Source organism: Scyliorhinus torazame, chromosome 21 (genome assembly GCF_047496885.1).
Source record: "Scyliorhinus torazame isolate Kashiwa2021f chromosome 21, sScyTor2.1, whole genome shotgun sequence".
In the NCBI taxonomy this organism is placed as follows: Eukaryota; Metazoa; Chordata; class Chondrichthyes; order Carcharhiniformes; family Scyliorhinidae; genus Scyliorhinus; species Scyliorhinus torazame.
Genome location: NC_092727.1, coordinates 26,723,604 through 26,740,132, shown reverse-complemented (window position 1 = coordinate 26,740,132; position 16,529 = coordinate 26,723,604).

Below are 16,529 nucleotides of genomic sequence, written 5' to 3'. Positions count from 1 at the left end.
GCCGAATGGCCTCCTTCTGCACTGTAAATTCTATGATAATCTAGGATAAAACACTTAGATATATGGGAAAGCTGGGTTTAGAGGGCTATGGGCCAAATGCAGGCAATTAGGATGAGCTTAATGGTAAAAACTGGGCAACATGGACAAGTTGGGCCAAAGGGCCTTTTTTCATGCTATAAACCACTGTGATTCTATGATTCTATAACATCCTCCTCTCCTGTCTCATGTTTGCCTAAGCCGTCCAGTGTAGCACTTAACCATTTAGATCTGGAACGTGAAAAGTTTAATCTCTCCTCTGAGTTCACAGATCTCAGTCAGGACAGTGCCAAGAATGCCACCGTTGGCAAAGCATTGCTGGGATATGGTGAGATGAAGAGTAGACAAGCACCCACCCCTGCGCTGCCCAGACCCCACCACCCCCTCATTCCCGATTGCTATCCGCTCATCATGCCAAAAAGGTATCGCGTGTGTGGAAGTCAGTGTGGATGCAAATCTGCTGTGAATGAAGTCACAATCCCTCCGGGGTTGTTAAATTGTTGAGTCCCGGTTAACTAATACAGTAGTGACCCCAACTTGGATGCAGGACTGTATAATGGTATAAAGTCATTAAGCAGATTGAACGTCTATTCTGTTCCAATTGGTTTGCTGCTCTTTGTTCACCAATAATATGCTCCTCAGTCAGTTAAACAAAGACTTATTGCCTGCTGCTGAAAGCCTGAAAGTGCATGAACATGGAGCTGAGCTGCATTCAGAGAGTACAACAATATGGAACAAATTGGTTACAATTGCTCTGGTCCCGAGAAATCAATAATGCCAATTTCCTTTTTGCTTAGATTAAATCTAATTGATAAATAGGGAAGATTGTAATTTTAGCTCATGTATATGTAGCTTGGTTTATACATTAATGAAGACTAGGAAACAAATCAGGAAATATCAGTTAATCTTGGAAGTTCCCAGCCTGAAGCAACGTATCTACATAAATATGACTGGGACAAAGGGAAAAAAAGTGATATAGGAACAGGGGTAGGCCATTCAGCCCATCAAGTTTGCTGCGCCGATCAATTAGATCAAGGCTCGCTGACCTTAATGCCACTTTCCTGTGCTATCGCCATATATCTTGATGTCATTCGTCTCCAGAAATCTATAGATTTCTGTCGTGAATAAGCTCAACAATTGAGCTGCCATGACCGTCTGGGGTGAAGAATTCCAAACATTCACCATCCTCTGAAGACATTCCTCCCTTAAATCTGCAGTCCCTTAATCTATGACCGTCTTCTCTGGTTTTAGACTCAGCAGCCAGGAGAAAGCTCCATCCCCCGCTAAGAATTTTGCAAGTTTCAATAAGCTCAGCTCCCATTCTTCGAAACTCTGGAGAAAGTATGCCCAGCTTCCTCAATCCCTCCCTGTAAGACAATTCCGAAATCTCATATTGGGGGAAGGAAGTTGGGGAACAAAACACGATTAAAGCAAGTGGACATGAAAGGCTTAGGAGGACTTGTGCCACAGTGAGTAGTGTTTCCTGTCTCTGAGCCAGCAGCTCTAGCTTTGAGTCTCGCCTCTGGACTCGATGGCCAAGGAAGGTGCATTAATAATCCAACCAATTGGCTGGGTATCAACCTGCAAAATCCTTCCATCAATGCCAATGGCAGGAAGTAAGAGTGGGAGAGGCTCCTGGTCAGACATGCTTGACATGGAGTGGCACCCCTCAGCCTCTGGAGATAGGCTAGTTCCGGGAAAAAGCACATTGTGGGAACAGATGAAAGTTGCCCTTATGCACCATTAGCTGTGGGGAAGATAAGCAAACAATAACAAGTTGACAGGGTTTGACGTTCAGGAGGGAGGTGGCAGAGTGGGGTGCGGGGGGAGGGATGTAATTCCAGCAGGTGGCACCACAGAACCTGAAGGAAGAGTTGGCACTGGTGAAATCAATGGAGCGGGAATGAGGTGTAAGCTGTTGGATAAGGGGCAGGTTCATTCAGGTATGTGCAGTGGGAACAAATTCCTGAGGTAAAGTGGGAAGAGGTTGTAGAATGCCTTTAAGATAGGGATGAAATGAAATGAAATGAAAATCACTTATTGCCACAAGTTGGCTTCAAATGAAGTTACTGTGAAAAGCCCCTAGTTGCCACATTCCGGTGCCTGTTCGGGGAGGCTGGTATGGGAATTGAACTGTGCTGCTGGCCTGCCTTGGTCTGCTTTCGAAGCCAGCGATTTAGCCCTGTGCTAACCAGCCCCTGAGGATCTTAAAGTCAATTTGTTGCACATGGGGAGGTTGTCTTCAGAATGTGTTAAAAACGGATAAATACCCTGATATTGAATGAACAATAAACTATTGAAAACATAACAATAACTGTCAAATTTTTATTTTGCAAATCGTTTAACTTGGTTTCATTAATCTGCTTTAAGCTACATTATGTTGGTTTCATTGTGTACCTGGCACAAGGCTGTAGTTAGAACAGAAAATTGGACATTCTAAAGATGGATAAATATTTCCTCTGAAATTAGCTATATTGATAGGTTTTAAATACTGTGTTGGAAACATCTTCAGTTTAAATAAACAGTGGATAGAAATCATGATATTTTGGAAAATAAGCAAAATAAACAAACTTATTTGTGGCATAATCCAAGCTTTAATTGGAAAGGAAGAGAGCAACTCCTGAGGCATATTCTAATTTTGTGTGTATTTCCATAGAATTCCTACACTGCAGAAGGAGGCCATTTGACTGATCAGGTCTGCACTGGCCTCCCTATAGAACAGTCTACCTAGACCCATTCCCCCAACCTATCCCCATAACCAATCCACCTAATCTGCACAATTTTGGACTGTGGGATGAAATCGGAGCACCCGGAGGCAACCCATGTAGACACAGGGAAAACGTGCAAACTCCACGCAGACAGTCAACCAATGTCGGAATCGAACCTGGGTGAGGCAGCAGTACTAACCATTGTGTCACTGTAGCGCTATTTATATATCACTTTTAGTTTTGTTAATAATAATCTTTATTATTGTCACAAGTAGACTTACCTTAACACTACAATGAAGTTACTGTGAGACCCCCCCCTAGTCGCCACACTACGGCATCTGTTTGGGTCCACTGAGGGAGAATTCAGAATGTCCAATTCGCCAAACAAACACATCTTTCGGGACTTGTGTGAAGAAATTGGAGCGCTCGGAGGAAACCCATGTAGACAGGAGGAGAACGTGCAGGCTCCGCTCAGACAATGAGCCAAGCTGGAATCGAACCCGGGTTCCTGGCGCTGTGAAGCAACAGTGCTAACCACTGTGCTACCGTACTGCGGTTTCTGCTTCACAGTAAATGCACAGTTTCAAACTCAGATTCTGTTCTGATATCAGAATGAGCATCCTTCAGAGGAGCAATTCGCAAGCCACTCGGATTCATCACATAATGTTACATTGACAAATATGGGGACGTCGAAATTCTGATGTTCAGCCCATTAATAATAATAACAATAATCTTCATTATTGTCACAAGTAGGCTTACATTAACACTGCAGTGAAGCCACTGCGAAAATCCCCATAGGATGCAGGAGGGGTAAAGGATCCATTTGCATCCTCCCGCCGGTGTGGGACATGAACCTCGGTGCTGCCGCCAGCGGGGAGCCGAAACATCGAACCGGCGCCGATCCCGTTTTTTGCCTTCACCGGATTCTCTGCTGCGTCGGGAACTCTGCCATTGGACATTGGGCAGCGGAAAATCCATCCCAATATAGAACATAGAACATAGAACAATACAGCGCAGTACAGGCCCTTCGGCCCACGATGTTGCACCGAAACAAAAGCCATCTAACCTACACTATACCATTATCATCCATATGTTTATCCAATAAACTTTTAAATGCCCTCAATGTTGGCGAGTTCACTACTGTAGCAGGTAGGGCATTCCACGGCCTCACTACTCTTTGCGTAAAGAACCTACCCCTGACCTCTGTCCTATATCTATTACCCCTCAGTTTAAGGCTATGTCCCCTCATAAATGTTTGTTCCAGGGACAATAGAATAATGAAAATTGAGCGGTTGCCTGCCACGTTACTCATAGTTTCAACACAAAAAAGGAAAAAGTGTCTCATAATAGGATTATAAAGTGGGACAAAATAGCTCAAACAAGATGTTCAATTTGGACACCATCCCACCATCATGAAATTATAACCTTTAGAAATGATCATAAACAGTTCTTTGCATTTCTTCCCAGCAAATATATCTAGGCAAAAATCTCAAAGGGTTCTACCATAAAAGAAGATTTAAAATGTATTTAACTGTAACATTTATGCTACTGGACACTAACCTTACAATAATGGTGTAAAAGTGGATACTCATACGCCATTACACATTGAACAATTGACTAGAACTGATCACATCCTACTTCCTTAACCATCATAATAAACCGTAGGATGTCTTGTGGCACAATGGAGGGAGCACGTACCTGTGAGCCAATAGTTTGGATTTCATGTCCCATTCCAATTTTCCACATTGCTGGACAGATGCCAATATTGTAGCTGTACTGGAACAGCTTGGCTAGGGGTGTGGCATGTTCTGGGGCACAAGTCTTCAGTACAATTGCTGGAATATTGTCAGGGCCCATATCCTTTGTCGGCCTATCTATTCTAACCCCAACTTCAAGCACTTGGTCCTTAGCCTTGTAAGCTATGACGTTTCGAGTGCTGATCTAAATGCTTCTTAAATGTGGTGAGGGTTCCTACCTGTATCTCCCGTTCAGGAGATGAGTTTCAGATTTCCACCTCCCTCTGGGTGACAAAGCTTTTCCTTAAATCCCCTCCAAATTTCTGCCCCTTACCTTATATCTATGGCCCCTGGTGATTGACCTCTCTACTCCGAGGGAAAGTTTCTTCCTATCTGTCTGACATGTGCAGCGCAACAGCTGTTGTGTTAAATAAAAGACTCCATGTGCAGGCCCTTGCCAAGGGCTGACTTCCTTGATAAATATCCTTCTCCCTTCAAGGGGTTATGAAAAAGAAGAATAAATTACAGCTCAAAATAATATCATCTGTCTGCCAATCAACTGTTAAGTACTTTCTCCCTTTATCAGGAGAAACAATGAGTAGCTATGACTACAAGATTGATTGCTATTTCTAGTGTTTGTCCCTTCTTTTCATAAAATGATGACTTATCTTGAAGTTAGTTATGTTGGAAGAAGGCGGCATGGTGGCACAGTGATTAGCCTATGGCACTAGGACCAGGGTTCAATCTCAGTCCTGGGTCACTGTCTGTGTGGTGTTTGCGTTTGCACGTTCTCCCTGTGTCTTGTAGCCATCTAAAATGGCCACCGGCAAAGGACCATGGGAATTGTGGTCAACTTGGGCACAGACAAGTACACAGCCTTTGTGCATTGTGCAAGGAAGCCAGACCTGACCGAAACTTACACCAATTAAAAGTCAATCACCATTTCCCCCAGGACAGTAGAACTCGAATCAAGGAAGAACAGTAACAGACTAACTGGCACCACTTCCCCTTATTTGGAAAGGCCTACGTACCTGGGACAATGACAGCTAGGACCCTGCCCAGCCTCTGAGATATCCGCCCCTTAATTGGCCAGGATCAATGAGGGTGATCGAAACCCTATCGATCCATTGGATCTGGAGTTAGGACCGCCCAAAAGGGCGCGAAAGAGAAAAAGGATAAGAAGCCCTGCGCACTGGGGATCAGCCTCTTTTGGGCTGGCCTGTGTGCGACCAATTGCAGCATATCAACCAGCCAAGTTCAAGGACCCGCAATCGCTACCTGAAGGACGAGTCCAGCCGAGACGAACCTGATGACTTCCAACCGACCCGCGTGGACACAGATAAAGTCCTTATCTCCCACACAGAGCCGGTCACCCCGAAGTTAAGTAAAGGTCATCTTAGTTATTAGGCCTAGTTTAGTGCATAGCTGCGTGAATCATTGCATATAGAAATAAGTCTTCTGTTTGTTAATAAACTGTCTTTTGAACTAATATACTGGTTGTGTGGTCATTCGGTCAATATAAGAAACAGCTTGTGGCTCACATAGAAATAAAGAAGTCAACAGTCTGCCTGAGTTTTAGTGTAAATTGGCCACACTAAATTGCCCGTTAATTGGAAAAAAATAATTGGGTACTCTAAATTTATTTTTTAAAAGTTATGTTGGAAGTAGCAGTTTCGTGTGAAGAATTCTAGACCAAAGGTCCAGAATGAGACCAGGCCATCTCATGCCTCTAACTTTTTTGTGTTTTCTAATGTTTTCTTTGGAATATTTTTGATTAGGAAAGAAAGGGGCTAAATTCTCCGTCGGGGGAGTCTCCGTTTTGCCGGCAGCGTAGTCACGCCCGTGGATTTCCTGATGGCGTGGGGGTGCCCAGGTACGTGCTTTTTGCGCCAAATCATGGAGCAGTGTTGCTTCCAGTTTCCAGCTACTGGCAAGCAAGACAAGTGAACTATGAAGATGAATGGTTTTCTTTAAAGTAAGAGATGGCCAGAAACTCAAATGGGCAGTTGACCTAATGGACAGGATCTCACAACAGAGTCTGCTGGAGAGAGCTGCTGAGGAGAGTCCGGGGCAGGAAAGAGCAGTGCTAGTCTTAGCTCTGTACAGAGCTCGAGGGCCTCTGGTTAACAGCCCATAAAGAAGACACTTAACTCAGGAATAAAGCAGTATAAATATGGTTTCTTGATGTATGGTTCTGTCAATTGTGTGATGCAAAAGACCATGTCTGCAATATGCAGGGAAGTACTGGCAAATCAGAGAAGGTTCAGATTTTGAAAGAGAAGTGGTGGGTAAAAAGTTCCTTTTCAGGTTGAAACCCCAAAGACAGTTATTAACTTAGAGCCGACTCCAAATTAAAAGACTACACTGCTGTAGCTGAGCTGTATTATCACATTAAAAAGACACCAAAAGCCCATGAGACTGAAATGTGCCGCCTAGAATCGCTGCTGTTTTCAGGAAATTGCTTCTCTGCCACACACCATTTAACAGTTTGCACTTTTTTATAGCTTTCCCCAGACACTATTAGGCTTATTAGTTGATGGAATGAACGGCAGCATCTTATCACATTTGTCAATGAAGCTTGGGATGTGGGCATTGTTGGCTGGACCAGCATTTGTTGCCCAGCCTTAATTGCCCTTGAGCTGGGTGGGGTCAGTTAAGAGTCAACCTCATCGCTGTATGGTCTGGAGTCACATGTAAGTCAGACAAGGTAAAGAAAGCACACATCAGTGAGCCAGCTGGGTTTTTACGACAATCAACAATGGTTTCATGGTCATCATTATACTTTCAATTCCAGGGGCGGGATTCTCCCCTACCCAGCGGGGCGGGGGGACCCAGCATGATGGAGTGGCGAGAACCACTCCGGCATTGGGCCGCCCCAAAGGTGCGGAAGTCTCCGCACCTTTAGGGGCCAAGCCCTCACCTTGAGGGGCTCGGCCCGTGCCGGAGTGGTTTCCGCTCCACCGGCTGGCATGGAAGGCCTTTGGCGCCATGCCAGACATGGTCGAAAGGACTTCGCCGGCCTGCGTAAGTCCACGCATGCGTGGGAGCGTCAGCGGCTGCTAACGTCATCCCTGCGCATGCGCAGGGGAGGGGGTCTCTTCCACCTCCGCCATGGTGAAGACCATGGCGAAGGCGGAAGAAAAAGAGTGCCCCCATGGCACAGGCACACCCGCGGATCGGTGGGCCACGATCGCGGGCCAGGCCACCGGGGGGGCGCCCCCCTGGGGGCCAGACCCCCCCCCCCCCCCAATTCACTACCACAAAAATTAGTTGAGGCGAAAAAATTGTGTAATTTCAAGCAGGGATTAAATATAGCTCTTGGGGCTAAAGGGATCAAGGGGAAAGGGCGGGAACAGTGTATTGAACTTGATGATCAGCCATAATCATAATGAATGGTGGAGCAGGCTCGAAGGACTGAATTGCTTCCTCCTCCTTCTATTTTCTATGCTTCTACGAATTTCAGATCAGACCTCCAAATCTTGACATGAAAACATTTTCTCTTTCGTCGTGTGAAAAATAGTTTGCTCATTCTACCTTGATCAGATGTAGAATCTCACGAATATGCCCAATAAAGTTTGTATAATTTAAGAAGGCATTTCCACAATATTCGCACCCTTACTTGGTGGCGAACTGGCTGATCTTCTCCTTTAGTTAACAGCGTTTCCTTGTATTTTGTTGAAAGGTTGTGAGGGAATATAAAAGACTCTATGGGAGTGCTGATGCATCCATAGGCAGCACGGTAGCACAAGTGATTAGCACTGTGGCTTCACAGCGCCAGGATCCCAGGTTCGACTCCCTGCTGGGTCGCTGTCTGTGCGGAGTCTGCACCTTCTCCCCATGTCTGTGTGGGTTTCCTCCGGGTGCTCCGGTTTCCTCCCACAGTCGAAAGACGTGCAGGTCAGGTGAATTGGCCATGATAAATTGCCCTTAGTGACTAAAAAAGGTTGGGAGGGATTATTGGGTTACGGGGATAGGGTGGAAGTGAGGGCTTAAGTGGGTCGGTGCAGACTTGATGGGCCGAATGGCCTCCTTCTGCACTGTATGTTTTATGTTCTAATAGTCTGGGCTGTTATTTTGCCTCACACACATTTTCTAAAGCCAGAACTCCTTTTTGACCTCTTGAGAATCTACTGCACCACAATAATTTCCTGTAATCAGTCTGTCATGTAATTTTTCAGCAGCATGAGTAACTTGTCTTTCATATCGTGATTAAATGATATACGGCCTTTGATCATCACATTATTTTTTGAGATCTCCAACTTCACGCTTACAAAATAATTGTCTCCTTTTCACAGGAAGTCTACTTTCTTAAATTAACTTAGGATATGAGCTGAAAGTAGTTGAGCTGTCAAATCTTTTTCACATAGAATTGTCTATCTTTCTTTAAAGACAAGCAGAATGATTAATTGTAATTTTTTTTCAGGAAATGATTGCATTTTGGATGATCTGTTAAAATACCTTGGTGTGTAAGGTCAGTTCTTTCAGTGCTTAAGGTTTTGTTCTTCTCTCCTTTGTCTTCGCATAACGATTAATATTTTTAGACACTATTTGGCGAGTTTGTGTTTCATTTTTTTCTACTGAAATTGAAATTCCAGCAAATCTGCGATTACATTAAATAGACTACGCAGTACAGAAACAGACAATTCACCCAAACCCAGTTCTGTGTGGGTTTCCTCCTGGTGCTCCGATTTCCTCCCACAGTCCAAAGGTAGTAACAATCTTTATTGTCACAAGTAGGCTAACGTTAACACTGTAGTGAAGTTACTGTGAAAAGCCCCTCGTCGCCACATCCCGGCACCTATCCAGGTACAGAGGGAGAATTCAGAATGTCCAATTCACCTAACAAGTACGCCTTTCAGGACTTGTGGGAGGAAACCGGAGCACCCTGAGGAAACCCGCGCAGACACGGAGAGAACGTGCAGACTCCTCACAGACAGCGACCCAAGCCGGGAATCGAACCTGAGACCCTGGAGCTGTGAAGCCATAGTGCTAACCACTATGTTACCATGCAGGCTAGGTGGATTGACCATTCTCAAATTGCCCCTTAGTGTCCAAAGATGTGCAGGTTAGGTGGGGTTCCGGCAATGGGCGATGGAGAGGACCTAGGTGGTGTGCACCTTTGGAGGGTCAGTGCGGATTCCATGGGCCGAATGGCCAGCCTCTGCACTGCAGAGATTCTATGGATTCTATGGGGTTCTGAATTATCTGCTTTGGACACAATGAGGTAGGCTTTGCAGTCTTGGGTATTTCAAAGGCAAGTCTTTATTCACAACTCCTAACTATGTACACATTTACAGTAGAGGGTACAGGTATGGAGCTGACATCAGACTATATCTTCACTCATCCCTGCCACCTCTAGACTGACCCCAGCTCTGGATCATGTGCCCTCTTACGTCACTATGTGGGTGGCACTGTACTCAGTCCCACCAGACCCAACTACTACAAGTTCAAGCTGGCATTCATGCTCCCCTCAGGTATCCTCCCATCCTTCCTCATTTACCTCCATCAGCTTGACACTCTATTCCATCTTCCTCATTTAACTTCCTCTGAAATGGATCAATACTATTGGCCTTAGCTACCTCCTGAGGTAGTGAGCTCCACATTCACCCCACTCTTTGGATAAAGAAGTTTCCGCTGAATTTCATATTTGAGTTTTTGGTGACTTTTTTCTATTGACATCCTTTTCGCTCTTTGTGTATAATTACCTTCCATAAATTTTGAGATTTCTATGACGTCATCCCGCAGCGTTCCCTTTCAAGAGCAAAGATATCCAACTTGTTCGTCGGACCCTGATAGGCATTACCTCACAGTTGTGGTATCTGCCTTGTAAGTTGCTTTTTATACTCTTTCCTGTACCTTTATTCCTTTTTATAACATGGCAACCAAAACTGTTCACAGGCATCCAAATATTCTCTAACCAAGAGTTGATGCCAATCGATCATACCTTCTCTACTTTTTAAATTTCTCCCTCTGGAAATAAAGCGTATCAGTCGTGGTTGGGATGGGATTGGGTGGGACCTTCCTCACCCTCTACGGTATGCCCCGCAGTGGCGTAGAGTGGCTCACCAGTGGCCAGCCGCAGCATCATCTGGTCCTGTCATTGTCAACGGGGTTTCCTGTTAAACGCACCCCTCGCTGCCACAAAACCCGCGGCGGGGCTGCGCCACCAGTGGGACTGTAAGATCCCACACAATATTGTAAACTTGTATTAATCAATCGCACCTTTGTACGATAACAAACAGGATCACTGGTTGAGCATGACTGAATAAACTTTCTTGTGGAAATGCTTTCAAGGTAATGTGGAATTCTGGAGTTTTATGGGTTTTAAGAAATACAGTGGCTGTTATTTTTAATTTGCTCTCAGGATATGGACACTGTTGTTAAGGTGCATTTATTGTCCATCCCTAGTTAACCCAAGAAGCGAAATCTTTTCTGTGGCATTATCATAACTATCAACATTACAAGGGTTAATGTCGTACCATGAATATCCACTAGAGGGAGCTGCAGATACTACGATATAAAGCAGTGATGCTAGACCTTGGGGAGGGGTGTATGCGGGAGACAGCTGGCGAAGGTCATAAGAGCAGTTTGTGAGTGTGAGAAGGTTAGATTATAGTTTATACTAGTGAGTGAGATTAGCAGTAGATGAGTGTAGTTCAATGTTATTGATCAGTTCTGTATTCTAAAGGGCTCAGTGTCAAAACCCAGTTGAGTAGTGTAAATAAAATCATAGCTTTGTTGAAGTAAAAGCTATACTGTGGTCGTTGTGGAACATTATGCCAACCATCCTAAATAAGCAACACAAAGAACGCCACATTTTCCTTTCAACATTGCAATGGTGATGGGTGCTCGTTCATGATGCTAGGTAGGGGGTTTCCAGGATGTAGGCAATGAAGGAACAGTTAAAAATCTGAGTCTGGTTCTTGTGCAACTGAAAGGAAGACCCAGGAGGTGATGGTGTTCCCGTAACATCATAGATCTTATCCTCCTCAGAGGTGAAGATCAGTTCAATGAATAAGAAACCTTGGTGAATGGCTGTATTGCATCTATCAGATCATGCAAACCACAGCTGATGGAATAAGTGCTTCTTGACAAGCAAACCTCTTTGTCCTGCATGTTTTAGGCTTCTTGAGTGCTTTCCCAGCTGCACCTATCCATGTGAGTGTTGAATAGGCTGTCACCTCACCCATCCAAGATGTAAATCTTGTAGGTGGTACAAAGGCTTTGCGTTGTCAAGAGATAAACCACTCACCACAGGGTACCTAATTACGTATCTGATTTTGTAACCATGACAGAAGTACTTACTCACTCCTGCACGCGAGGAATGACAGAGGGAACCTCTCAGCTCGAGGTGAGATTTGAGTTTATGTCCAATTTCTATCTTTAAATGTCTCCCTCTGAATTTCCGAGTGCCTCTGTTTATCTTTCGCAATTCACCCCACCCTGGTAGCACTGGTTAAGAGCATGTACAAAGCACTTTTTGGGATAAGGACCACCTGCTTCAATGAGGCATTCCAATGGTCAGGATCAAGGCAGAATGAAAAGTTCCTCATACCAAAATCTTTACACTTAGATTTCCACAGGTACAAAATTACTTCTAAGATGTTTATTTTGAGGCTTTTTTCTACCGTCAGGTGCATGCACTTACTTCTGACTGCTTTTCAGATCACGTGAAGATTTCTAGACCCACCTCCAGCCATTCAATTCCTACCCATATTTTTGGGGGGAATCTAAATTTAGAGTACCCAATTATTTTTCCCAATTAAGGGCAATTTAGCATGGCCAATCCACCCACCCTGCACATCTATGGGTTGTGGGGGCGAAACCCACGCAAACACGGGAGAATGTGCAAACTCCACGCAGACAGCAACCCAGGGCTCAGATTGAACCCGGATCCTTAGCACTGTGAGGCAGCGGTGCTAACCACTGCACCACTGTGCCGTCCAACTCATACCCATATATAGGGCTTCTGAGGAGCAGATGTAGCATGCCCAACAAACTAGGGCAGAATCTTTGGGCCCCTCCTGTTGGTGGGACATTCCGGTCTCCTCGAGGTGAATGGACTTTTGAACAGCCCACTGCATTTTACAGTCCAGCCCCTCGCCTCAACAGGGCTGTAAAATTCTGCCCCAAATCTTGTGTTTTTAATTCTGAGGAAAACTCGTATCTGGGGCTGGAGTCTCTGATCATCGACGCCAAAATCGCATTCGGCGACAGGGCGGAGAATCCCCGATGCCGACAAAATCAGGGGCGGCGCCACTTTCACAATGCTCCGTCCCCTGACGCCATATACACGGCCCCAGGCCATTGCCAGAGTCCCTCCCCGCGATGCTCCATCCCCAACCGGCCAGGTTCCCGACAGCATGGGACACATGTGGTCTCATCCGTCGAGAACTCAGCATGGCGGCTGAGGACTCAGCCCAGCGCCGCCACATTCGGGAGAGGGCTTATCCGCGGGCAGGGGGATTTTATTCGGGGCTGGGGCACTGTGTGGGGGGGGGTGGTTTGGGGCGCGCGAGCCGGCAGAAAGGGGGGGAACTATTTTTACGGTCCGCGGGCTGCGTCCACCATGAAGCACGCATGCACGGCCATAGACCTGGCAATGCTCCGGGCCGTATAGGCAGCTAGAGCTGGGAGCTCGATGCTGCCTGGCTGCTACCTCCCCCCGGAGCAGGGATCGGTGGCTGTTTTGCGCCAGTTTTTCTGGCGTAAACCGCCACTGTTGTCACGCCGGCGTGGGGACTTAGTCTCCTAAACGGAGAGGCAAACCTCCTATGTTAATATGATTTATTCCTTAGCCTTATGGTTAGCGGGAACCCTGAGATGGTCCTGAAAGGAGACTCAATTATAATGTTACCATTGAAGGAGAGACTTGGTCTCTTTCTTGTTCGAGATGGACAAGAACTTGCACATGTCTGGTGAGAATGTTAAATGCATCCAAGCCGGCTGTTGACTGTCATGGGGTACTTCATTATCAGAAGTCTTGTGAATGGAGGTAAACACTGTAGGATCATCAAAAGAAAGTTTCTGATGATGGCAGGGAGGTAAGAGCTTAAGCAGCTGAGGATGTTTGGGCTAAAGACTCTTTCCTGTGAAGCTCTTGCAGTGATGACCTGGGGATGCAATGACCTGACAAAACCAAAATGAAATGGAAGTCCCAGATGACCATAGGCTGTTTTTTCCTTTGAGGGGAGAGAGCTGACTGGCGGTGATTTAACCTGAGGATCTCAGACGAGGGGCAAGGTTGAGAAAGCAGGGCCTTCATGAATAACCTCAGACAGTTCAGGAATTGAACCCATGCTGTTGGCCTCACTCTGTATCATGAACCAACCGTCCAGCCAACTGAGCTAAACCGGCAGATCAGGAGATAAATGCTCAGATTATAATCAGTACCGTCAACCCCTCACAGCATAAAACAAAAGAAAGGAGAATTAGAACTTCCAGAAGTGGATCACAGGATAACAGGGGATCAGGGCCCAACAATGGATTCCACCCCCCCCCCCCCCGCCCCTCCCCACAACCCCACCCCATCCAGTGCACATCTCTCACCCATTGAAGTAGGAGAGAACAAGCTGCTTATTCAAACAAGAAAATATCAAAATAACAACAAAAAAAAGAAAAACCCGAGACGGTTGACTCTAACTGGGATGGTATTCTCAATCTCAGTGAGGATTTAACTGACGCCATTACCCAACTCCACGCCATCCATCCACCCATCATCCTGCCTTTGCTCCGCTCATCTTCATTATAAACAAGATAAGAGGTGTCCAAAAACACACTCCCTTTATCTGACCATCAGGGTTACAACACATAATAAAAAGAGTAAAATTGTGCACAGACCACATTTCACATAATTGGCTTCACTATGGTTTTTGCTAGAACAGAGGGCAAAATTCTTCGTAATCGGCTCGATGTCCACCGACCGGCGCCAAAAACGGCGCAAATCAGTCCGGCATCGCGCCGCCCCAAAGGTGTGGAATCCTCCGCATCTTGAGGGGCTGAGCCCTAACCTTGAGGGGCTAGGCCCGCGCTGGACTGATTTCCGCCCCACCAGCTGGCGGAAAGGCCTTTGGTGCCCCGCCAGCTGGCGTGGAAATGACATTGCCGGGCGGCGCATGCGCGGGAGCGTCAGCAGCCGCTCACGGCATCCCCGCGCATGCGCGGTGGAGACCGTGGCGAAGGCAGAAGGGAAAGAGTGCCCACATGGCACAGGCCCGCCCGCGGATCGGTGGGCCCTGATCGCGGGCCAGGCCACTGTGGCACCCCCCCGGGGCCAGATCGCCCCGCGCCCCCCCAGGACCCCGGAGCCCGCCAGCGCCGCCTTGTCCCGCCGGTAAGAGAGGTGGTTTAATCCACGCCGGCGGGACAGGCATTCTAGCAGTGGGACTTCAGCCCACCCGGGCCAGAGAATCGCCGGGCGGGTCCCGCCAACCGGCACGGCGCGATTCCCGCCCCCACTGAATCTCTGGTGCGGCAACCGGCGGGGGCGGGATTCACGCCAGCCCCCGACGATTCTCCGACTCGGCGGGGGGGTCGGAGAATCTCGCCCAGGATAACAATTCCGCAATTTTCCCACAGATAACCTCTCAGTTCCTCACAGTGAATGCCAAAAACCTGCACCACAGAGCCGAGGTCTTCGTCCAGAACAACATTCTCATTGGTGATCATCACCCTGACACGCACAGCACCGTTGAGATGTGAGCCCGCTCACCAGCAACAATACCACGACGAGTTAGGCCCCATCCCAGCCAACTCCGAACGCCGCAGACAAACGAGGGTTCTCTTCGATTTAACTCGGCTCCTCATCGCAAAACTCCAATCAGGATCATCCTGGGACACAGTGCGGGACACATCGCCCCAAAATAAACAATTATGAAATGCGCACTGGGATAAAATAAAGGATTAAATGACAAGCAGAGGCAGAGATCATGAAAACGCAGCAGCTTCCACTCTCACATCACATGACCGCCTTGATCAGATTGATTAAAGCAGGGCCCATATATTTGGAGCTTCAATGTAATGCAAATTTTGTTCACATTTCTCACACAGCTAGATACTGTAATCGAAAAAAGGGTAATCCTCAAATCACTGTGAAATTGTCTCTTGTGGCGACTCCTGCATTGCGTCTGAAATTATTTTCTGATGTCAATCAGGAATGAAGTGCAGCATTCTTAAAATCTTCTGCTCCCAGTCATAGTCTCCTGCTGCAGAAATGCTGTTTTCCAAATAGTTTTTGTCCTTGTCCGAATATTTATTGAATATTTATCCCTGTTTCTATCGCTTAGTAATTTATAAATAAATAAATGCAAAAATAAATTTGGTTGAAACTCCTCAAGATATCAATAAGTAAAATGAATTGTTAACTATCATTAGCTGCACTGCTCACTACAGTGTATTCCAATTATTTTTCCCACAATTCATCACTGGAGGACCAGGGAGCATAACAGTTTTAACCGCACCATTGCAGACCATTCTGGGCCAATAGTTATTAACTATGAGGGCGGATGTTCTTTGGAATCATTGTTTTTTCTTCATTCTTAGCAAGGTATTTTCTTGCCCTTTCTGAAGTAATGTATAGCAGGAGACAAGGAATTCCTGTCAGGAAACGTGCTATTGTCAGAGGGAGGTGCAGGCAGTGATTTAGGAATGGAGCTAAATAGGGATTCGTAGGCGGGATTCTCCGCCCCCCCCCCGCCGGGTCGGAGAATCGCCGGGGGTCGACGTGAAATGGGTGATGGTTTGTAAAATTCAGAACACAAAGTTAAGATTGTGACCTTCCATCAATCCCCGATCCCGACAATTCTTACCCCATTCCCAAGCTCTGCTTCCACCTTCCAACATCCCCTCATTCCCATTGCCCCCCTTACCCTTATCATTTCCGCTCCTGCTTGCCAGCACCTCAGTGTCCTCCACAGACTCTTCCTTCCTTGTCCCTCGTTCTTCTCAAATGTCCAGCTCCCTCAGGCTCTTTGTACAACTCTAATAATAATAATAATCTTATAATAATCTTTATTGTCACAAGTAGGCTTGCATTAACACTGCAATGAAG